Genomic DNA, 25,608 nt, shown 5'->3' with positions numbered 1-25,608 from the left:
TGGTTACGGGGACGTAACCTTATTTCTTTTAGGGGGGTAGGAGATGATCGCGAAGAGTTTTTGCACCTTTTTGTATTGTGTCGGTATAGTTAGTAGTGGTTTGAGTCGGGTTGAGTTTGGTTGGTAGCATGTTTTGTGTTGAGATTTGTTTTAGTTGTGTGTTGGGAGTATGGTAGTATGTCTTTTCTTTGTTGTGGTTTGAATTTCGGGGACAAAGTTCTTTTTAAGGAGGGAAGACTGTAATACTACGGTTTTATGAGTCTCTGGGTACTCTATCGAGTGGGCCTTACTCTGTCGAGTAAGGGTGTTTTGGTTTTTAAAACAGTATTCTGCCTGTATGGTACTCGATCGAGTTGCCTGGGCACTCGATCGAGTACGTCAGTTACTCGATCGAGTAGCTCGGTTTTCGGGTAATGTTTTGTCGGGTTTTGTTAATAACACGGATTAATATATAAATCTTTTCGTCATCTTTATAATACACTTTTAAAAACCTAATCAAATTGAAAAGAGATTGAAGTTACGTTCTTCGCATTCATCCGTGTTATTGACAAATCCCGGAGCTTGAGAGGTGGGATTTCATCGTTCTTTACATCCTTGTGATCCTCGCGTCGAGGGTAAGATCTACGTACCGATTTTATAGTAATTAGTCAAGTTTGTTTAAACCCTAATTTGAGGGATTGGGGATTTGTGTTAGTTTTTGTATGGTTAGTGATTATGTGATGATGTGTTAGGAGGAGGATTCTAGAAGAGGCTTTTTGATACAGTTGTTGAGATCGTCTGCGTGTGTTGCATTCAAGGTAGGGTTTCCCTACTCAGTATTAGTCACATAATGTGTTGATTGTTGGTTGTGATTGTTGTATAATATCATACTCGTTGATGCGTGTCATTTATATGATGTTTTACATCCCATTTTACACGCATTTCAGAGCTCATTCTTGTAGTTTATGCTACATTTCTCCCTATTTCCGTCTACTTCCGTATTTTGTACTTTATTGCAGAAATGTTAAGAATTCAACGGGAAATCAAGTCAAATCCGCCCCCGAGTAATCTGCATTGCAAATGACGTAAAGGAATCACTCAAGCAACGAGCTTGGTGCGCAATCCAAGGCCCAAAAGACAAGTCCACGTATTTTAAGAAGTCAAGTAGCAGCTCAGCCAGTCGATCGACCATCACCTCCGGTCGATCGACCAATGCTCGAGTTCCAGAAGCTACTGTTTGCTGAGGAGCAGTCGATCGACCAGCATTATCAGTCGATCGACCAGATTTCTATTCCAGACGTGAATTGAGAGATCGTGAATCTTGAAGCCCGTGAAGTTTAGGTTTAGGAAATAAGATGTTGCGTTGTTTGCTATATAACGTAACATAAAACCATCAAGTTTTTATCAAGTTTTTATCAAGTTGTTATCAAGTTTTTATCCAAGTTTTTATCACAATACAGTACTTTCCGTTCTAGTTTATTTCGAGTATCTAGGGTTTGGGATATCGATTGTAGCATTGGAATTTCGCCATTGTTCTTAATCTTTCCTCTAAAATCTCGGTATTCATTATGCCCTAATTTTAGTTTATTGTTTTTGCTTTCATTATTAGTATAGAATTGATAGTTAGTGTCCCCAAAGCCAATTATCGTATTATCATCATTGTTATTTACTTTAACCATGAATTCAGTAATTGTTATTAGTTTTATTGTTGTTTTCATCTTTAGCATGAGTAGCTAATTCTTTAGTGCTAGGATGTAGGCGATTTATGGCATAGGCGGCATTAGATTAGGGAAAGCTGTTTCGCGTGTTGGTCGATCGACTGACCTTTTCAGTCGATCGACTGATCTCGTAGGGTTCATATTCGTTTTAATTGAATTTAATCTTGTATTTAACGAATCGAATGCATGCGACCAGTTAGATACCTTTTTCGTGACTAACCCATTAGATCGAAAGGTAGGGAAAGTTACTTGACCATCAATTAAATCGACTAAACTGTGCTGAGATCGAAAGATAGGTGTAGTTTAGACCGTTAGTCACTTTTTAGGACGAAAGTTAGTATTAGTGACATTAGGGACCTATAGCAAGATCGAGGGATGTTATTTGTTAAGAGTGGACCGAGAGGACCTCTTTATTTCCCGCCTTACCTGTGTTTGATTCAGACCGACTTAGTTTCTTTGCCTTGAAGCTATAATGACCTGACCATCCTAGTACCCTTTCTTTTATCTGTTTAAATCATATTTTTAGTTTATTATCTTTGTTTGCTCTTAGTCTTAGACCAATTCAAATCAACCCCCATAATAGTTACCTCGGACTGAACATAAATCAACTAAAGTTTACAACTGCCTCCTTGTGGTTCGACCCTGTTACCACTAGCCTAGGTTAGTCTTAATAGGAGATTATAAATTTTATCTTTGGTACTCACAACGACGGGTATCAAATTTTGGCGCCGTTGCCGGGGAGGCAATCGTCCTAATTTTAGTTGTTTTTATTTTTAGTTTTTCTCAGTTTAAGGGACTTCTGTTCCTTAAACTCTTCTTATATTCTTCTTGTAGTTTACTCTTATGCGCAGGTCACAGGGTGGAGAATTAGTACCGTTGAACCCTGAGCTTGAGAGATCCTTGCGCGAGTTGAGGCGAACACAAAGAGTATTACCGACAGAGGAAGAGCTGAGTACTCTGTCAAGCTATAACGAGAACGATCTGTTCAAGAAGACCCATGATCTTCACCCGTTTCCACTTCTTCAGCCGAGACAGTTACTTCTCCGGAAATTCCAGTCATGGCCGAGGAAGCAAGTATAGCTAGTTATTCCGAGCCGACAGCCGACAATTTATACAAGGGGTTTGAATTACCGGGAGATGCCAGGAAATTCGAACCAAAGCCTGCTTACATTACTATGGTCGAGAGAAATCAGTTCGGGGGAGCTGCAAATGAAGATGCAGCAAGGCATATGGAGACCTTTATTGACTACTCGCTGCTCCATTCCCCACCATTTGGCGTGACCAGGATCAAATCAAAGAGACCATGTTCATCTTCTCCCTTCGTGATGCTGCAAGGGAGTGGTATAGAGATTTGGACCGGACCGCTCAGGAGATCACTGATTGGAATACATTGGCATTGGCGTTCTACAAGAAGTACTTTTCTGCTTCGAGGACGATCGCTATTAGAGCTCAAATCACGGGCTTTAAACAAGGGCCAGATGAGAATTTCCACAAGGCATGGGTCCGAGTCAAGAAGTTAGTGCGAACCATACCGCACCATGGGTTTGAAAAGTGGAGTTTGTGCAATCATTTCTACAATGGGTTGTACGACGATCAGAGGGCCATTTTGGATCAGCCCAATGGAAGATTCGCTGAAAATTTGGGAGCAACCAAGGGGTGGAAGATCATTGATGATCTAGCTACCCACAAGGCCGAGTATGGGAATTCGAGAGGGAACCAGAGGAGAGCTGCTGAATCTTCCTCTGTTGCTGCACTTGAGGCTCTCACCGCAAGATTTGACAAGTATGAGCTAGGAGGAGCTTCTAAAGGTGGGATATACCAAGTCAACGCCGTGTCGACGGTCCCTTCGTGCCTCGTGAAAGGTGTGGAGTTGAGGGCCATGTCTCGAAGAACCGCCCTAGTCCCTTTGAATCTTGTCTTTGCCTTTCAACACTATAGGCGGACAAACACCTACTACGAGCCAAGCCACCCAAACTTGAGTTGGAGAAGCCAAAATGTCCAAAATCCAACCCAACATCCGCAGCAGAAACAGCCATATGTGCCTCCTCATCAAAAGCAACAGCAGTATCAAAAGCCTCCTTATGTGCCGCAGCAGCAACAATCACAGAATTCTGAGTTCTCCAAGCTGAAGAACCTGTTGCTAAAGGAGTCCCAAGCAAGAGAGGCCGGGATGAAGTTACTAGAGAGCCAAATTGCTCAACTGGCTAGTAAAAGTAACACTCGAGCTCCGGGACACTTACCCACTCAACCCGAACAAAAGGAGACCCTAAATGCCATCACTTTGAGGAGCGGGTCCGCCCTTGATGGTCCTGCCATGGTTGAGGATGCTGCTGAGAAAGATGAACCGGAAACAAGTCAAGAGAAAGCTTCAACGAACAAATCAAAGAAAAAGACGTATGCCAGGTATTTAAGTCGATCGACTGACATACCTAGTCGATCGACTGAAACACGGGTTACAGGAGCTTCTGGAACTGTGCAACCTAGTCGATCGACTGAGGAGGGTGGTCGATCGACCGATATCACAGCTGATGTTGAATAATTTCGTCCTTTGATGCCAACTAATCTAAGAGACCACTTGTTTCGGGGTACCACGGTCCCGAAAATCTTGGGGACAGACCCGAGTGCTGATGGGTCAGTCCCGGCTCCGAAGTTCGATCCGATGACGGTTAATGGGTCCCATTTGAGACGGTCTGAGGAGGGGCCTAGCTTCAACAAAGAAAAGGTGACGGACTTTCAGCCTAAGTCCAAGGATACTGGCACACGCGATTTAGAGGAGAGGGCTAAGGTACTCCTTACAGCCCCATATCCGGAGAGACTCGTGCCGACTAAGGAACAGGTATTTTTTAGTAAATTTGAGAAAGTTATTCGTAGCTTAAATGTTCAGGTACCCTTCCTTGAGTTAGTTAACCAAGTGCCAGCATATACTAAATTTATGAAACAGTTGTTGTCAAAGAAAAAATCGCTTGAACACGTTCACACTGTTGCGTTAACTAAAGAGTCTTGCTCCTACTTGTCTCACACTGCGCCCCATAAGTTAGAAGACCCGGGCAGCTTTTTCGTTCCTTAAAGATAGGTACCTTTTCTATCGAAAAGGCATTATGTGACTTAGGAGCTAGCATAAGTGTCATGCCCTTGAGTCTAGCTAGGAAGCTTAAGTTGACCAGGTTTGCAATAACCGAGATGACGATTCGGATGGTCGACCGATCTGCGGTCGAGCCCATAGGAGTCCTAGAGGACATACCTGTCCAGATAGGGAAGTTTTTCTTCCCTGTTGACTTTGTTGTCCTTGACATGCCTGAGGATGACCATATACCGATCATCTTAGGTAGGCCGTTTTCGCACACCGCCTTTGGTGCGATTATTGACGTCGGTTTAGGAACCTTGACCTTCAAGGTTGGGAAACATTCTATCATCTTTGCCCAACCTGCTAAAAAGAAGGACGCCATGTGGCCTGTTACTTGTAATACGGTCTCTGAGAAGAGATCGTACCTTGTGCTTCCTGAATCGACTGTCCCTATTACTACTGCTGTGTTAACCCCTCCGCCCCGGATTGGGAGCAAGAAGGAGGAAGAATTTGTTGTTTTAGATAATGCAGGAGCTGGTTTGGGGAAGGAAGAGTCGTTGGATGCTCCAGCTGCGACAAAGCCTATCATTCAAAGAGGAGGTCTTGGATGCCTAAGCTATGGGACCGATGAGGAAGTGGAAGATGAGCCAGCCAAGGTGAGATGGTCTGATTTGGATTCCGACGATTCCAAGGAAATCCTTGATTGGGAAGATGACGAAGCTGATCAGCTGAGTTCTCCGACTGTCGAAGCTAAGAAGGGCGCAACTGATAACATGAGCACCTATGAGGCTACCTCTAGTAGCCAGAAGCCGACGAAGTGGGCCATACCGTGGTCCTTCTTGATCAACTATTAAGTTGATCAAGTGCGTTATAAACTTCATTTTAAGTTTGTTAAGACATTTTATTGCTTTTGTGTGCGCGAGAACTTCGCTTTTATTCTTTTTGCTTAGGATTTTTATGCACTTTCGACATTCTTCTGGGTTTTGCGCAATTTTGGGCGCGTATTATTGTGCTTTTGCAGGTATTTAGAGCTTATTAGCTCAAATCATTGAGCAATTACGAAGAAATAAGACACTGCAGCAGTGTTTTCAGTCGATCGACTAGCAACCTTGGTCGATCGACTGAAATTGCATGTTTACAGGAGCTACTGTTCACGTCCACCTGGTCGATCGACTGACCTTCTTGGTCGATCGACCACTGCTGCTGCTATATTCGTTTACGACCTCTCCCCTGCTGTGTTTGGTCGATATGCGGACCTAAGGGAGTCTTCTACTCCACTCTATTTTCCGTCGAATTATCTATTTCTTCTATTTGTCTCATTTGTGCACAATTTTTACGTTTCAAAATTGTTTTCTTCAGTCTTATGCGTAGTTTTTAATTGTCTTTCAGGCTCTTATTGGTAGCATTGTCTCTCGAAATCTCTAGCTAACTTATTTGGTTTGGGAGGTTTCCTTTTCTGCGCTCAAAGTCTTGTGAGTTCCATATCTTTCCTTTGTGTCTTGCTTATTTATTTTCTCGCAAATTCCCGTTTCTCTTTTCTTTCACTATATGATTTTGCACAATGGGGACATTGTGCGATTTGGTTTGGGGAAGGGTTTTGCATCGCATATCACGTGCTTGCATTCACGTTTACTTTTTGTTTTGCATTGTTTATTTCATTTCTTTTATATATACAGAAAAATTCAAAAAAATTGAAAAATTTCAAAAAAATTTCATAAAATGCACGTTTATTTTAGCATATAGATTGAGTCGGAACGGTAGTATTTCTATGATGATTTTGCATTTGCACCTGTTTCGCCAAAGCGTTGCTAGATCAACATGTTATTAGTAGAATCATATAAGTGCATATCTACGAGTTTTCGTTAATTTACCCGCTGAATCTTGAGACTTGACTTAGAAAATTGGCAAGCTACATCATATTTCTGAGTTATTAGAGCCTATAACTGGTGACATTCATGACCAGTTTACCTAGGAATGTGGGTAGTACTCCTTATGAGACATGTTTCCTTAATTTGCATAACTATGAATTTGATCTACTTAATACCTGTATACATTCGGTTTGTGGTTTGCTGACACATGTGGAAGAGGTTTCCTTTTCTCATTTTACCCATAAGCTTCACACTGCCAAAATACCCCTTTTTTGTCCCATTACTACATCCTACATTTAGCTTGTCCCTTGTCAAGCTAGTAGTCTGCGTTTTTGGGATTGTTACTTTGTTTTTGGTGGTGTTTGCTCGTTTGAGATGTTGTTGGGAAATTGAAAAGAAGGAAAGAAAGAAACAAAAGAAAAAAAAAATGAAAAAAAAATGATTCGAAAAAGAAGAAAAGAAAAAAGGGTTATGTACTGTTCAAATGGGTCGATCGACTGGCTAATATGGTCGATCGACTGAGATTCGAGAAAAGAGATCAATTCGCATAATTTAATCCTTATCTTTTGGCGATTTTTGCTCCCATGTTTCATTTACATCCTATGGGGAGTTTTTATTGATTTGATAGTTTGGAGATTGTGAGTTTTGTGCTTGCTATAGCACCGTTTCATTTGTTTATGAGAAGGAAGTTGGATGTTGTCCTTTGGTTCCGTTTTGGTACTAGCTTGATCACCTGTACCTCCACTTTACCATAAAATGTTTTGCCTCTTCTTACCCATACCTCACATATCCCATATATACCTCGGCATGTGTCATTGGTCATCTGTTCGGTTGGAATGCGTATGTACGGTTATAGAGATCATTTTCATATTTTATTGCTGGCATGTTTTCATATGTCGTAGTTAGGTGAGAGTCAGTACAAAATTTACTTCTTTCTATCTTACATTAATATCACCTGTGCTTATTGAGTGTTTTGAGCGACCCGTGAGAGTCCAGTTTGATAAGTCTTTACAGTCAACGGTTCAGCAGCTCTTGACGACTTTATAATTCGTTTGCATGATTCACATTACTAATTGATTGTTGGTTGTGCATTAAATTGGTTTAGGCCTTACAGTTTGCATTTCGCTCTGAGATTGAACTCGTTCCATTAGGTCGTTAGATCGAGTCTAGTTCTTGCTTGGGGACAAGCAAGGGTTTGGTTTGGGGAAGTTTGATGCGTGTCATTTATATGATGTTTTACATCCCATTTTACAAGCATTTCAGAGCTCATTCTTGTAGTTTATGCTACATTTCTCCCAATTTCCGTCTACTTCCGTATTTTGTACTTTATTGCAGAAATGTGAAGAATTCAACGGGAAATCAAGTCAAATCCGCCCCCGAGTAATCTGCATTGCAAATGACGTAAAGGAATCACTCAAGGAACGAGCTTGGTGCGCAATCCAAGGCCCAAAAGACAAGTCCACGTATTTTAAGAAGTCAAGTAGCAGCTCAGCCAGTCGATCGACCATCACCTCCGGTCGATCGACCAATGCTCGGGTTCCAGAAGCTACTGTTTGCTGAGGAGCAGTCGATCGACCAGCATTATCAGTCGATCGACCAGATTTCTATTCCAGACGTGAATTGAGAGATCGTGAATCTTGAAGCCCGTGAAGTTTAGGTTTAGGAAATAAGATGTTGCGTTGGTTGCTATATAACGTAACATAAAACCATCAAGTTTTTATCAAGTTTTTATCAAGTTTTTATCCAAGTTTTTATCACAATACAGTACTTTCCGTTCTAGTTTATTTCGAGTATCTAGGGTTTGGGATATCGATTGTAGCATTGGAATTTCGCCATTGTTCTTAATCTTTCCTCTAAAATCTCGGTATTCATTCTGCCCTAATTTTAGTTTATTGTTTTTGCTTTCATTATTAGTATAGAATTGATAGTTAGTGTCCCCAAAGCCAATTATCGTATTATCATCATTGTTATTTACTTTAACCATGAATTCAGTAATTGTTATTAGTTTTATTGTTGTTTTCATCTTTAGCATGAGTAGCTAATTCTTTAGTGCTAGGATGTAGGCGATTTATGGCATAGGCGGCATTAGATTAGGGAAAGCTGTTTCGCGTGTTGGTCGATCGACTGACCTTTTCAGTCGATCGACTGATCTCGTAGGGTTCATATTCGTTTTAATTGAATTTAATCTTGTATTTAACGAATCGAATGCATGCGACCAGTTAGATACCTTTTTCGTGACTAACCCATTAGATCGAAAGGTAGGGAAAGTTACTTGACCATCAATTAAATCGACTAAACTGTGCTGAGATCGAAAGATAGGTGTAGTTTAGACCGTTAGTCACTTTTCAGGACGAAAGTTAGTATTAGTGACATTAGGGACCTATAGCAAGATCGAGAGATGTTATTTGTTAAGAGTGGACCGAGAGGACCTCTTTATTTCCCGCCTTACCTGTGTTTGATTCAGACCGACTTAGTTTGCTGCCGCCGAAGCTATAATGACCTGACCATCCTAGTACCCTTTCGTTTATCTGTTTAAATCATATTTTTAGTTTATTATCTTTGTTTTCTCTTAGTCTTAGACCAATTCAAATCAACCCCCATAATAGTTACCTCGGACTGAACATAAATCAACTAAAGTTTACAACTGCCTCCTTGTGGTTCGACCCTGTTACCACTAGCCTAGGTTAGTCTTAATAGGAGATTATAAATTTTATCTTTGGTACTCACAACGACGGGTATCACTCGTATTGTGACGGTTGTTGGAATTGGTTACTGTTGATGGTTGTGATTGATTGTATCTGTTGTGTTCTTCGGGGTGCGTCCCTAACTGAGTGGAGTCACTTGCGGGAGTGGCTTCACGCCCATTATTCGCCTTTTATGGAACCTGCCACAGAAGGGATGTGCACATTAATGGATTTGGGTTTATCGCTCTATGGTATGAGCGGGGCTTAGGTAGGAACGGCTGCGGTCCCCCACTGGCGGAGTGGAGTTACCAGTTGCGATGGCTACTCTGGCAGGGCTACACACTTTAGTGTGTAGTCAGTGATGAGGAGTTGATTATGGAGTTTGGGTTATGTGACGATTGAGATGTGTTGGTTTCTGTCTTATTATAATTATATATGATTGTGTGATTAGTACTGACCCCGTCTTTGTTTTGAAAAACTGTGGTGATCCATTCGGGGATGGTAAGCAGTTGTTGAGCAGGTATGATTCGAGACATATGGGCTAGCTGGGATGTGTCACCACGAGATGATAGAGTCTTCCGCTGTAGTTTGAGTAGCTTATCAGACATTTTGATTAGTTGTTAGACTTTTGGTTTGAGAACATGTAACCGTATCTTATCAGTTGGTTTGGTTTGTAATCATTAAACTTTATACTATTTAAATGTTGTTTCTTTATTGTCTTTTGATTATCATTACCTCGGGAAACCGAGATGGTGACATCTTTATACCTGAGTGGTCCTGGTAAGGCACTTGGAGTATGGGGGTGTCACATAAGCCCCGCTAATCGCAACGAGCGAATAACTCATGTCCATTAATGTGCACATCCCCTTGTGACGGGAACCACAAGGGGAGAATCAAGGAAGTGAAGCCATTCCCGATGATGACTCCACTCAGCCGAGGGCGCACCTTGAGAACCATAGACAACAAAAACCAAGCCAAATCATCCAAAAATCACAATTATGATAACAATGTTAATCATGCCAATACATCAATCATTAGCGGCTTTATCCAATTAAACATGCAACTGTAGGGAAACCCTACCTTATAAAGAATCCGAAATAACAAGCAATCAGCGGAAGCTAGAACTATTCCTCTATGAATCCTTCACCTAGCAATCATCACAATCATACCCTATGTCACAATCATACCAAAAACCCCTTTTTCCCCCAAACTAACAATTAGGGCAAAACCCTGAAACACAACGTACTAAAGATCAACAAAACATTAGAAACTTACCAACGAAATCGGGACAAAAAGACGGAAGTGTAGACTCTCGATCGATCAATTAGCATTGTTATCATAATTGTGATTTATAATATCTAATCACCATAATCAAAACCGCGGAAATTAATCCCGTCAGACCAGATACTCGGTCGAGTACCTGGGGTACTCGGCCGAGTATGACTTACTGGGCCAAGTATCTCACTACTCGGCCAAGTGCTCCTGGGCAGTAGCCTGACCAGAAGTCACACAACAGTCTACTCGACCGAGTTCCCCCTATTCGGCCGAGTAGGCTAGGATAAGAAAACGTGGTATTATAATGACCGCCTTCAATATTGGATCGATCATTAGCCTTAAGCAAGTGAAAGTGGTAAGACCCTTCTTAGATGCTTGTCTCAAGTATTGGAATCCTGATTTACATGTCTTTGCCTTCCCTAGAGGCGAAATTTGCCCTTTTCTGGAGGAATTTGCAGCAGCTGGTGGATGGGACGCCGAGAACCTTCCAGTTTTGCCCCTAGCTCCCAAGGGTATAAAAATAAATTTAGGGACCTACTAGGACTGACCAAAGCTGAAGTAGATCGCCTTCTGACCTCTAAAGGGGTAAAAATGTTTGACTTGGTATACCGATCCATAGACAGGGAAGACCCCACTATTTCTTACGCTGCGAGGCGCAAGGCATTCGGGTTTTGCCTTCTACACTGCTTTATCTTGAAAGGCCATATCAACACCGAGATGAGGGGAGACCCTCGCTTCCTCGGGATAATTGAACAAATGGAGCTACGTAAGAGTCCAGCTTGCCTAGTGTTAGGAGAGACCATCCTAAGACTGGACAATAGAAAGGCGAACCGCGAGCTACCCTACCTTGGAAGTCCCAACATTTTACAGTTAAAACGACTTTGCTTTTTCTCTTTTTTTTTCGGTCGTTTTTTCATTTTTCAGTTTTTTTTCTTTATTATTAATTTTTTTGGGCCGGTGGGTCTGTTTCTGATGGTTCCTTTATTTATTTTGCGGATCTGGCTCATGGAAAGGCTCCGATTGATCGAGCACCCAGTTGATGTACTGGATATCTCTCGCGATCGATTGTAATAAGGACAAGGTTGTACATGGTAGATTTCACTCAAGTCTGCAACTATTAGGAAAATAAGATGAAGGGTGAAGGAGGGCCCTTAATTAGATGGATTGTTCCATGGTGGCATCTTACAGAATTGACAGGAGTGTCAACCCTTGATCTTACGCGTTCTGTTCGCATTCCTGGCTTGGAGTTCATGGTAAGCATTTCTAGAGAGGCTCTTAAGACAAGTGGGTTTGAAGCTGAAGATCCCGAAACTTGACACTGTATTGCAGACAGCCAAGGGGCACACCGCCAACTCTTGTCGTGAATGGGCGCTCCGTTGGGCTCAAAGGAACATTTGGTACATACCCAATCATGTAGGTTCGCTGTGGGTGTCGAATTCTTATTTGCAATGGACTAAAGCTAGCACGTCTGAAGAGCGTGAGAAATTGAGGAAGTGTGAGCCTGTTGATTACAAGATTCGAGAGGTGGCTAAGGAAAACCAGAAGTATATGACTAAAGAGCAAGAGGAAGCCGGATTTCGAGTTGTTTGCCGAAGAAGAAACTGAAGAGTGCTCCTCCTGTTGAGAAGATGGTGGTGGATAGAAATGGTAAGGCTAGACCACGAGAAAGACCCTTGATGATCAGGTCAGAGATAGCGCAGGAGCGCCCCCCTCGAGGCCGAAATAAGAAATATGATAAAAATGACAAAGGCAAGGGCAAGTTGGAAGAGTAGAAGTAGCCTAAGTCCTTTATTAGGATTTATTATTATTAATGTTGTAATAAAAGGCGGGGTTTTTAGAATCCTAGCCTAGCATTTGTTAAAATTCATTAATCTCATTAATTTATATATTTATATATGTGATATTTATTTGGTCATAAAATAAATACAAGATCTTATGCATGCAAACTAAAACAAGATAAGAGAACAAATCGTCAATCTTACTCTTGTGTTTCGGATATTAGGGCACCAACAAGATCTCCTTCTTGTTAGTTCTTGAGCTTTCCGACACTGGATGAACAAGGTTCAAATTAGAACCTCTCCCAAAAGCATATACCCAAGGAAAACTCTTAATAACTAATATTATTATGATCTAGTAACAATATTAGTCTTACTTAAAAATGACCCAAAATATTAATTTTGTTCTCCTCTATTTCGGTTAAGAGGAGATGATTATTGTGAGTTTTCTATCTCTAAAATATTTCACACAAATGTAGAGAATCACTATTTCTTACACTAGAAATTATATTATGAAAGAGTGAATAATGTGTTGGAATATGTGTCCTCCGGCAATAATGCGATCACAACTGTTGATCATGATGATCACATGTTTAAATCTCATTTTAAAGAATACAATTGGGAAGTAATATTTTACTGTCAACTGGTCCACACATATCGGTAATGATTGGTGACTAGAGTTGACATTTTTCGTCGTGCGGACGGTGGTGATCAGTTGATCCCCTTAGGTCATACCTTCAGGGTAACACTCTTAATTGATCATTTAATTGATCGTATGATGATACGGGTCAATTAAATTACTTAAAATTGACGGACGATTTTGGAAGTAATATTTACGTGTCTCATTGAAATTTGATTAAATAAGATACGGTCTAAGTAATCGAATTGTTTTATTACTTAGATGAAATTGTTGTTTAATGAAACAATTGCATTAGAATGTATAAATTATTATAAATACAAGATGTTGTGATTTATATTTGGTAAAATATTTTTGTACAAGTAATTATGAATTACTAAGTCGATTTTGTATATGGCGTATTTTTATTAATGCGTTGATTTTTAATATGTTAAAAATACATAACAATTTTATGTGACATGTGACATGTGACAAATTGACAAATTGACAAAAATAAAATGGTGTCCATTTTATCTATATGTACCGAAATTAAGGGGAGGATTAGGCATATATTGTGTTGATTATGTTAGTGGTAAACATAATCATTTCCTACTAAACATAGCCATGAAACACTAATTGCTTTTGTGAAGATCTACTAGTGCATGCATTGGTCCCTTTTCCTTCCCCCCTTACCCGGTTTTTCAAAGAGCAATGCCAAGGGTTTTTGCTCTATAATTTATCTTATACACTACATTAAAATACTAGTGTATTGCAACATTATTCATTCATCTAAAAATAAGAAGTTTTAGAAAGATAAAATCTTCCTTCTCGTCCCTCTCTCTTAACCGGTTTTATTGAGAGACCAAATAATATTTTGGGTCAACTTTTATACAAAATTAGTATTATTCTAGTAATAATAATATTAATTTTATTAAGTTGTTATCTTGGGTATAAAACCTTGGGAGGGATTCTCTTCTTGAATCCTTGTTCATCCAATTAAGGAGAGCTCAAGAACAAGAGAGTAGGAGAACTCTCTTGTGCCCATATAAACCGAAATCCTCAATGTAAAAATGAAGATTTCTTCCTTATTTTACTTATTGTTTGCATGCATAAGATCATCTTTTAATTTTATGACTAAATTAAAATTATAACATTACGAATATGTTGAGTATAGAGATATAGATTTCTAACAAGCGGTATCAAGAGCCTTGGTTGTTTGCATGCAAATCGGTTATAGTTTTTCCGAGTTATACGATTAACATATAAAATTTGTAATTTTGTGTTATTATGATATACCACAAAAATAATTATGCATGTTAAAGTTTCTGATCCTAAAATGTTTTTAGGATATTTTGGTTAATTTATGGATTTTTATTGTTCATCTTATATAATAATGGCATTAAAATATGATTTTACGATTAAAATGTCATTTTCGGACTAAAATTTGCTAAATTTCGAATTTTCCAGTGATTTTTGGATATGTTATCACATATATTATTTTTAGATGAACTGTGAAGTTTCATAATTTTTGGAGTTTTTATGCTCGAAATATGGATTTTTCATGTTTAAAATCGGATTTAGAAGAAAAATAGGTTAATATGAGATAAATTTCGAATCTGGCCATAGAAATTTAGTATGTTCTCACATGCAATTTTACAAGATGTGTGTAAAATAATAGGCTATATTGAAGTCTTCATGCATGATTTATGAATTTTTGATGAAAAATAGCATAATTAGTGACTTAATTAGTGAATAATTGCTAAACCATACTCCATGACTAAGGAAAAACGTCACATGTTGCATTTTATTATCTTTTTCAGATCTAAAATTGAAAAGTTGATGAATATAATTTTTCTCATGTTTTTATGATTATTATTGATAAATCCGATAAACCGCAACATAGTTTTTCCGATAATTTTACGAAATTTTAACCTAAGTTTTTGAACATTATGAGTGTCATGGTATTTTTCTAGAATGTTCATAAGTTTAAATTTCAAAATTTTGAATTTATTCGAGATTTGGTGATTTATTTGAAGTTTATAGCATTTTATTGCAATTTTGAGTCCATTAATGAACAATTTTCAAAAATATGAGTTAATTATAGTCAAATAGTTAGTGAAGACTAATTTTGAGTCCTAAGAGATTAGGGTAATTAACTTGTGCATAAATATGAATTTATGTATTTTTGTGATTATAAAACGTTGAATCACGCAAATCCGTAAAAACCGTGTAATATACGATATTGGCTCCTTAAAGGCGATTTAGCATAAAATTGGGCATGTTCATACATATTATAATGCTGCATTTTATTTATGATTGTCATAATTTTACTTTATGTAATTTTTTGAATTATGTAATTTTTACTTAGTATGGCCTTAGTTTTAAATTGGTATTACCCGAAATGTATGGGAATATCGATTCGGTTGTAATTTATTGTGATCTCGTATCACCGTTTTGTAATTTAATAGATTTATTTTATTTTATTTTAATTACAAATGTATAATAGGAAGTTATGTAATTTGTTATGTAATTTATTTATTCCGGAGTTCCTTGAAGACGGTGTCACTCAAGAAGGCGGTACATAAAGACGGTGTTACCTCGAGATGCGTGCCTCAACCGAAGTTCAAGGGACCAATGGAGTTGGTTTCCGAATATGTAATAGTTTATTAGATTTTCTATTTTAGGAAGGCCATACTAGGATTTATTTTATGCTTTGCATTTTATTTATATGTTGCATGCATCGCTAAATCGCCATAACTAAAACATGCATTTTCATTTTATCGAGTTTTTTTTTCGACCATGTCAATTACAATTATCGTAGTTCACCGCTTTAGTTCACTTAAAACGTGATAGATAATAAATTGACATGACCTCTCGCTAAAACAATCAATTGAGACATAGCCTTACCAAATAGTAGAAACCATGAAAACCTATTTCGCGAGGGAGTGCACTCGGCTACCCTGGGGTACAAACCTTGTTACGTAGGGAAGTGGGTGATAAATGTCTATCCACCGAATTCATGTTGATGAGGGTTTAATCGGCTACCCCGTGCCCAAGTTAATATAGGTTTGGATCATGGACACATTTATTCGAAATTTGGATTGAACTCAACAAAAGTTTTGATAAGGGTTTCATCGGCTACCCCGTGCCCTTGTCGGATGTGTTTTGGGCTATAGATAAATATTAGAGTAATTTTATCGACCGAGAGTTCTAAAATTAGAATCGATTAAAAAGTTAGTCCACCGAGTTATATTGATAAGGGTTTCATCGGCTACCCCGTGCCCAAGTTAATATGAATTTGGATCTCGGAATCATTTATCTAGTTGGGTGGAGGTCACTAGAAAAATGCAATAAAAACTTGTTTAAATTAAATTTTTACGAGTATTATAATTTTAAAACGACATTTGTTTTAGTCCTTCTTTTTTGTTTTGTAGACCGCTTATATTTCTCATAACCAATGGCTACTCCAAATCCAAACGCCACACCTCTCACTAATACTTCATGGCTCCGATCCTTCATGGATCGTTGTAAACTTGAAAAGAATGGGTCAAATTTCTCCGATTGGGATGCCCAACTCAAATTAGCCGCCCAAGGTGACGACAAGCTTCGTTACCTCACCGAGGCCTCTCCACCCGAACCTAATACTAGGTCGACCGCCGCGACTAGGGAAGCATATGAGGCTTACCATAAGGAGTCCGCCGCAATGAAAAAAGTGTTGATCTTTGCGATGGAGGCAGATCTCCAAAGGAGAGCCTTCAAGATGGGCACCGCTAATGAAATCTACTCTAAGCTTGTGACAATGTTTTCACAAACTCCGCGGATCGTGCAATATGAGGCGGCCGCATCATTCTTTGATCTCGACTTCAAAGAGGGCCAAAAGGTTAGCCCTCATGTGCTCAAATTAATGGAGCTAGTCGAGACCTTGAAGATTCAAAAGGTTGAAATCCCCAAAGAACTCATTGTAGATAGGATTCTACACTCCTTATCCAAAGTCAAAGCGTATGTTCAATTCCGGGTGAATTTTAACATGCAAGACAAGGACGTGTCTCTTGAAGAGTTTCATAAGTTACTTGTGCAAGCCGAAAGAGACATGGGGTTAAATGTGAACCCACCTAAGGATGTGCTTAACATTAGCACCAAAAGCAAGGGGAAGTTCAAGAAGAATGGGAAGAAGGGTAAGAAGCAAGCTCCCACTTTCACCAAAGCTAAGACTTATGAAGCTAGCACTTCTAAAATCAAGAAGGGTCCTCTTGATAAATGCCATTATTGTAATGGTATTGGACATTGGAAAAGAAATTGTTCCAAATACCTTGGTGATATTAAGGCTGGAAAGATCACTCCAGTAGGTAAATGACTATCCTTTCTTTTATGTTTCTATTTCAACTATGGTATTGTGATACAAAGTTGTGATAATGTATCCCCCTTTTTATTGTAAATAGGGCCTCCACCAAGCAAGGACAAGGGAAAAGAAAAGCAAGCTTAAGAAACCATCGAGAAGCTAGGAATAGCTTCCATGAAGCTTCGCTTTTTATTGTCTTATTTTAATTATGTTTCAGATTTTAGAACCTTTTGATTTCCGTGTTCGACATGGAAATGTATTTTGGATAATGGTTGTATTTTTGATAATGGTGGCTTTGTTTGCAACCGAAGTCACCCGTTTTATCGTTTTTATCCTTGTTCTAAAATTCGTCTTTATCCGCTTGCTCATAGAAACATATGATTATTCACTTAAAGTGATCTGATTGACAAATATAATGATGGGATTCATTATATGACCACAAGCAAAAGACTTGTGTATGATCATTTACAAAGTGATATTGAGTTAATGAACTCTCTTAAAGGAAAGTTAATCACCAAGTACACTTACAAAATCTAAAACAATTAGTCAACCTATGAGATAGTCCTCCTTATACTTCAAAAATCATTATTTGTGTCTCATATGCTATCTTTGAATCTCTAGTGTATTTATTCTAAAGATAGAGTGGGAGAAAAATGAGGACACAACACCAAGATAAATTTGTGTACTTGTGTAAATGAGATCTACGCAAGGGAGAATGATTTGAATAAAGGTATATCTATTTTTATAGTATGCCCAATAGATGAGATCTATGGTCTCGAATAGATCTACATGACAAAAGAGACCAAGTGAAGTAATCAAAAGATTTTTCTCAAGATAACTACACGAGGAGACCAAAAGAAAGTTTTGGAAGAAAAATGACTAATGTAATGTCTTAACAAGAGTTTTGACTAGTTTATGATAAATTTTGACCAATAGTTTCAACATTGATATTTACTTAAGAGCCTAAATGAATCAAAATTACATCCTAGAAAATAAATGAGATTTATGACTAGAAGTTGCAAGGATTGATATACCGATATCCTCAATAGCTAAGTTAATTATTAACCACGCTAATGTCATTACTTAACCTCATTATGAAAATGAATTGGTTAAACCTCCTTCCGAAAAGGGTATTTTGAAGGACGTGTATTAGATATTATTCATATTTAATTAATGACATTGCTACTCATCATTATGATATGAATGAGTTAGAGATTAAAATTTTTCCATAAGGATAAGATGAGACCACTTCAAAATAGGTATTTTGAAAGGATATGATGGGAACATATATGGTTTTATCTTATTAACTTAGCAAAGCAACAAATCTCAATTCTTGAAATGTTTTCAATTGAGTAGTCAATTACGAAACATTTGGAGTTAAGTGGGAGTTTGGAAATTATCATGTGTAGACATGGAATTTAGTGGGAGCAATCATCTTGTAAAATTTATAACTCACTACTCATTGAGAATGACGAACTAGTACTTTCTTTCACAAAGAAGTATTTGAGTTTTCAATTCTGGATGAAAATGGACTATGATGAATCCAATTACATCAAGAGATGTTGGATAAGTATTGAGTTATACACATCGAATCAACGAGAAATGTAGGTTATTCATGTAAATGAAAATTGAATTGCCGATGCTTGATCATGGTCGTTCATTGAACCTAAGAATGGTTGATCTCATGATTATTAGTTACTAATGTTTCCGCCATTAGAATAATCATGCACATGTCCAATAATGAATCATATGCATAAGAGCATGATGAATCATGGGCAAGCCATAGAAGAAACGTCATGAATTCTCGAGGAGAATTCGATGAGCGATTTCAGTGTTGGACATAACACCTTGTTATATGTCAAGAGGTTGCACATATTAAAGTTGGAACAACACGTAAGGATTTATGAAAATCCTAAGCCTTTCAAGCTAAAAAGAGAAATAAAAGGTTTGGAAAGAGACTTAGTTGAATAAGAAGTTACTCAAAACTAATTTTTCCTAATATGCTAGGACTTGTGAGAAGTGCTAGGCCAATCATCTTGACAATTGTTGCAAGATTCTACAAAACATATACCTAGTGCATTGTGTGTGGGTGGAGTACTTGATCAGCACAAGTTATATCATTCACCACAAATTCGTTTGTTATGTGATAATCTAAAAAGAAGTTCTTTCAAGATAAAGAGCCGAAACCGAGGTTGGGAACCTAGATGTGTACTTGGTAAGGTTCATGCTATGATAGATAACATGAACGTAAAGGAAAATGCGATTAAAAGAAATTTGAACATATGGACACATGATATGTTAAACTTCTATTGCAATCAACAAGTGTTTACACACTTACGATATGCATCACAAGGTTAAAATACGGTATTGACTACCCGAGTGTGATGTCGACATTTGTCGTTTGAGTTATTATTAACTCACCTTATACTTTGTTACATCCAACGGGTTGTAGAGACAATTGAACCCCGTTTAAGTGAACACGGATTAGCATTGTATTCGCCCATAGTTACTTGAATGAGGTGACGTCTCGAAGTGACTAGAATGTGATGCGATTGATGGCAAATTCAAGTGCCATGGAGTCATATAAGAATGACTAGTCGATCACATAGGCAGACTGTTAGGAACTTTTTGTCGGGCCTTATGACCGCTTATAGAGTTCTGGCAAATTTATATAGCCTGGTCGTGGCGAGAGCTACTATAGTATTCTAATGAGTCGATTCTTTTGACTAAAGACTATTCGCCTAAGATGGCACAGTTTCAGATTAACTTTGATTTGTGTTACTACGACCTTCGTAAATGGGGTCAAATGGGCATATTTTGGGTTATGATGGTTGTGGCTAGTCGAAGGGAATGAGTGCGATAAGAATTTTCCACCCCTAGTCATGGTTATAACAATATCTCAGGGCCACTCGAGGAGTAATGAACTGGAAATGCGTGGCCACGCTCGGAAGATATCTATGATAGATAAATCCGGTCAATCAGTTATTCTCCAGATCGAGGAAACCACTCTCGATATGATCATTTGCAAGTACGACCTGAAAGACACCTTGCATTGAGTGGTAGATAGTAATGGGACAAGAGAATTGGTGACGCACACTTGTCGAGGACAAGTGGGAGATTGTTGGAATATGTGTCCTCCGACAATAATGCGATCACAACTGTTGATCATGATGATCACATGTTTAAATCTCATTTAAAAGAATACAATTGGGAAGTAATATTTTACTGTCAACTGGTCCACACATATCGGTAATGATTGGCTGACTAGAGTTTGACATTACTGTCGTGCGACGGTGGTGATCAGTTGATCCCCTTAGATCATACCTAAAGGGTAACACTCTTAATTGATCATTTAATTGATCGTATGATGATACGGGTCAATTAAATTACTTAAAATTGACGGACGATTTTGGAAGTAATATTTACGTGTCTCATTGAAATTTGATTAAATAAGATACGGTCTAAGTAATCGAATTATTTTATTAATTAGATGAAATTGTTGTTTAAGGAAACAATTGCATTTGAATGAATAAATTATTATAAATACAAGATGTTGTGATTTATATTTGGTAAAATATTTTGGTACAAGTAATTATGAATTACTAAGTCGATTTTGTATATGGCGTATTTTTATTAATGCGTTGATTTTTAATATGTTAAAAATACATAACAATTTTATGTGACATGTGACATGTGACAAATTGACAAATTGACAAAAATAAATGGAGTCCATTTTATCTATATGTACCGAAATTAAGGGGAGGATTAGGCATATATTGTGTTGATTATGTTAGTGGTAAACATAATCATTTCCTACTAAACATAGCCATGCAACACTAATTGCTTTTGTGAAGACCTACTAGTGCATGCATTGGTCCCTTTTCCTTTCCCCCTTACCCGGTTTTTCAAAGAGCAATGCCAAGGGTTTTTGCTCTATAATTTATCTTATACACTACATTAAAACACTAGTGTATTGCAACATTATTCATTCATCTAAGAATAAGAAGTTTTAGAAAGATAAAATCTTCCTTCTCCTCCCTCTCTCTTAACCGGTTTTATTGAGAGACCAAATAATATTTTGGGTCAACTTTTATACAAAATTAGTATTATTCTAGTAATAATAATATTAATTTTATTAAGTTGTTATCTTGGGTATAAAACCTTGGGAGGGATTCTCTTCTTGAATCCTTGTTCATCCAATTAAGGAGAGTTCAAGAATAAGAGAGTAGGAGAACTCTCTTGTGCCCATATAAACCAAAATCCTCAATGTAAGAATGAAGATTTCTTCCTTATTTTACTTATTGTTTGCATGCATAAGATCATCTTTTAATTTTATGACTAAATTAAAATTATAATATTATGAATATGTTGAGTATAGAGATATAGATTTCTAACATAATGATGGAGAAAAACACTTAGCTTTTTCTCATCAAAAACCGGTTGGAGGGGGAAGGAGAGGCCAATGCATGGTCTTGTGTTCTTCTCAAGACAAGACTAGGCATGCATGGCTAGTCATTAGGCTTTAATCATCATGTTTTCCACTTAAAATAAAAACACAATATAATCCTTAAACTCCCTCCATTTTCGGCACATATATATAAAATGGGAGGTCCATTTTATTTTGTCATTTGTCAATTGTGACATATGTAACATGTTACTTGACATGTGAATTTGTAATGTATTTTTAACATATTAAAAAATCAACATACTCATAAAATATGTCATATACAAAATCCACTAGTAATTCGTAATCACTTGTACCAAAATGGTTTATAAAATTATAAATTACAACGTCTTATATTTATAATAAATTATTCATTCAATTTCAATTGTTTTGTAAATAATAATTTTATCTAAGTAATAAAACAATTCGATTACTTAGACCGTATCTCATTTAATCAAATTACAATAAGACACGTTAACTTTAATCACAAAATCATCCGTCAATTTTAAGCAATTTAATTAATTCGTATCGGCATACGATTAATTAAATAATCAATTAAGAGTATTTCCCTATAGGTATGACCTAAGGGGATCAACTGATCACCACCGTTGCACGATAGTAATGTCAAACTCTAGTCAGCCAATCATTACCGATATGTGTGGACCAGTTGACTGTAAAATATTACATCCCACATGTATTCTTAAAATGAGATTTAAACATGTGATCATTATGATCGACAGTTGTGATCGCATTATTGTCGGAGGACAGTTATTCCAATAATCTCCCACTTGTCCTCGACAATTGTGCGTCACCAATTCTCTTGTCCTATTACTATCTCCCACTCAATGCAAGGTGTCTTTCAGGTCGTACTTGCAAGTGATCATATCGAGAGTGGTTTCCTCGATCTGGAGAATAACTGATTGACCGGAGTTATCTACCATAGATACCTTCCGAGCGTGGCCACATATTTCCAGTTCATTACTCCTCGAGTGGCCCTGAGATATTGTTTTAACCCTGACAAGGGGGTGGACAATTCCTATCGCACTATTCCTTCGACTAGCCACAACCATCATAACCCAAAATATGCCCATTTGACCCCATTTACGAAGGTCGTAGTAACATAAATCAAAGTTAATCTGAAACTGTGCCACCTTAGGCGAACAGTCTTTAGTCAAAAGAATCGACTCATTAGAATACTATAGTAGCTCTTGCCACGACCAGGCTATATAAATTTGCCAGAACTCTATAAGCGGTCATAAGGCCCGACAAAGTGTTCCTAACAGTCTGCCTATGTGATCGACTAGTCATCTCACATGACTCTATGGCACTTGAACTTGCCATCAATCGCATCACACTCTAGTCACTTCGAGACGTCGCCTCATACAGGTGACTATGGGCGAATACAATGCTAATCCGTGTTCACTTTAACGGGGTTCAATTGTCTCTACAACCCGTTTGGATGTAACAAAGTATAAGTGGAGTTTTTAGATTAAAAACTCGAACGACAAATGTGATTATTACATATGAATAGTCAATACCTGATTACTACATCATATTTTTATAATCAATTTTCATCTTATATGTAGTTGTTCATCTCAATGCAATTGAAATGACATATGACATGACTCATCATATTAAGCCTATGAGAAGGCTTTGGTTAGTAGGTTTTATCAACTTCTTGTACCTTACTCAACCTTACTACATACTCGTTTTCCTTTGTAATGCATACATTTGCATTACAAAACTTTATGAGTACGTGTCTAGATCCAATCTACACATAAGCTCTCCAGTTATAGAATAGCTCAGATTGTTTTCACAGTGTGCGGGACCTATCCCTCTCGCACATCTCATAATTGTAAGTGTACTCAATTTCCGTTGTAAGCATCTCTCATTGTTCTTTATTGCCTAGAACGATTCTAACAAATCCATTTCTTAAATAACATAGCCACAATGGTTCTTTAACCATCTTTAGGTGTTTTGAATACGGTTTTTGTCAGAAACCTTATACAATCTCAACAGTAATTAGTGTAAGCCCTTACACAAATTTTGTGAATTGTATCAAAAACACTTAACTTTGCATCTTTAATGCTTCTTCAAGCACTTAAGAATAATATATATGGCTATTTGGTAACTATTACTTAAATTCGATTTTGAAACAATTCATCATACTCAAAGCATATGAAGTGTTATACATCATTACTTATTTAATTGATCCGGCAGCGGAAGCAAATGGTATCAATCAAATATGTTCAACTCGATTGAACTAATCATGAATCTTATCAATCATAAGACTTCTTATTTGACGCTAATATCATGTAGATTTATCTCCATAAATCCGGATATTAAAGATATATTATAATACTCCAAAAGTCTTAAATCATTTCCAATGATCAATATGTCATCCACATATTAGACTAATTAAAATTACCGTAACTCCCACTAAACTCCATGTATAAACACAACTTCTCGACTTATCGAGAAAAGTTTTATAACATGATCAAAACATTTATTCCAACTCATTGATGTCCTACTTAAGACCCTCTCTTAAGTTTCACATTATCTTAGGATTGCAAGAATCTACAAAACTCAAGACATGTATTGAATACATTCCTTCTAATTGAAGAAGTGGGTTTTAGATTCACTTGCTATATGTCTCATAATGAAACATAATCCCTAAGAAGATCCAAATAGACTTAAGCATTTCAACTAGTGCAAAACCCTTTGCCACCAATCAAGCTTTGATATCTAACAATTCACTTGGAATTTATTTCGGATTTTCATGACTCTAAGCCTTGTATTGAGTTGTGACTTAAACACTGTCATGTAAGTCATATATTCATTACTTTCCAGAAGTAACTTGAATCAAACAATTTCTTTGTAAGTTGTAAGCTCTTTACTTTCTTAAAAGTAACATGAATTCATCATCTTCAACAAGTGGTGAATTTAACCTCCTAGGTTTCGAAGAAACAACGTCATGTAGCCAACTAGGTTTCGAAGAAACAATGTCATGTAGCCAAGAAAATACATTTTCTTGCGACATACAAATTTGACACAATTCTTTTGTGGCTCCTTGAATATTTTCTCCCACTCTGTCTTCTAGAAATAAACTTGTATTCAAGAAAGACAGCTTTACGAGCCACAATCCTGTTGTACTCGTGATTATTGTAAGGAAAAATGAGCATTTGTTTCTTGTGTAAACTTACAAACATGGTACCCTACCATTTCATATCTCATATGATTCGTTTTAGATTTAGTGGAAAAATAATTTAGACAAAATGATAAAATCCCCAAAAGGATCAAGTAACTCGAAGTAACTTGATTGAAGTCCAAACCATATCGAATAGCGTTTGATTTCTTTATCCAACCACACATTATCCCATAATGCGTGCAAGAGAGATTAATTTGTGATACTATATCACATTTTCTTTGGCTTATATCAAAGTCTTCACTTTGATAAATCCCATCACGACTAAATCGTGATTCCTGGAACTCTTTGAACTTCTTCAAAGATTTCTATATTTACCTTATTAAGTGAACACATTAGTGTCAACTTAAATCGTTGGTAAAAGAAAATGATCAACCTATTCTGGATCAATGATTTACGACCTCGATCTTCTTTTCAACCAAGAAGCACGAGACATCTTGCTTTGAATACAAGATACGCATATACTATAAGATTAACAATCTATTGGTTTCAAGAGTACTCGATAACTCTTTGCGTTCATCATTCCAGAATTTAAGGTTTAATCTTGGGTTACCAATTTGAGTCTTGCATCATCTACATGATATGTCATTCTAGTTTGGTTTAGAATATAATCACCTTGATAATGGGCTAGCCATACATCA

This window comes from Silene latifolia, chromosome 9 (genome assembly GCF_048544455.1).
Source record: "Silene latifolia isolate original U9 population chromosome 9, ASM4854445v1, whole genome shotgun sequence".
NCBI classification, from domain to species: Eukaryota; Viridiplantae; Streptophyta; class Magnoliopsida; order Caryophyllales; family Caryophyllaceae; genus Silene; species Silene latifolia.
Note: the sequence above shows the minus strand (reverse complement) of the source record.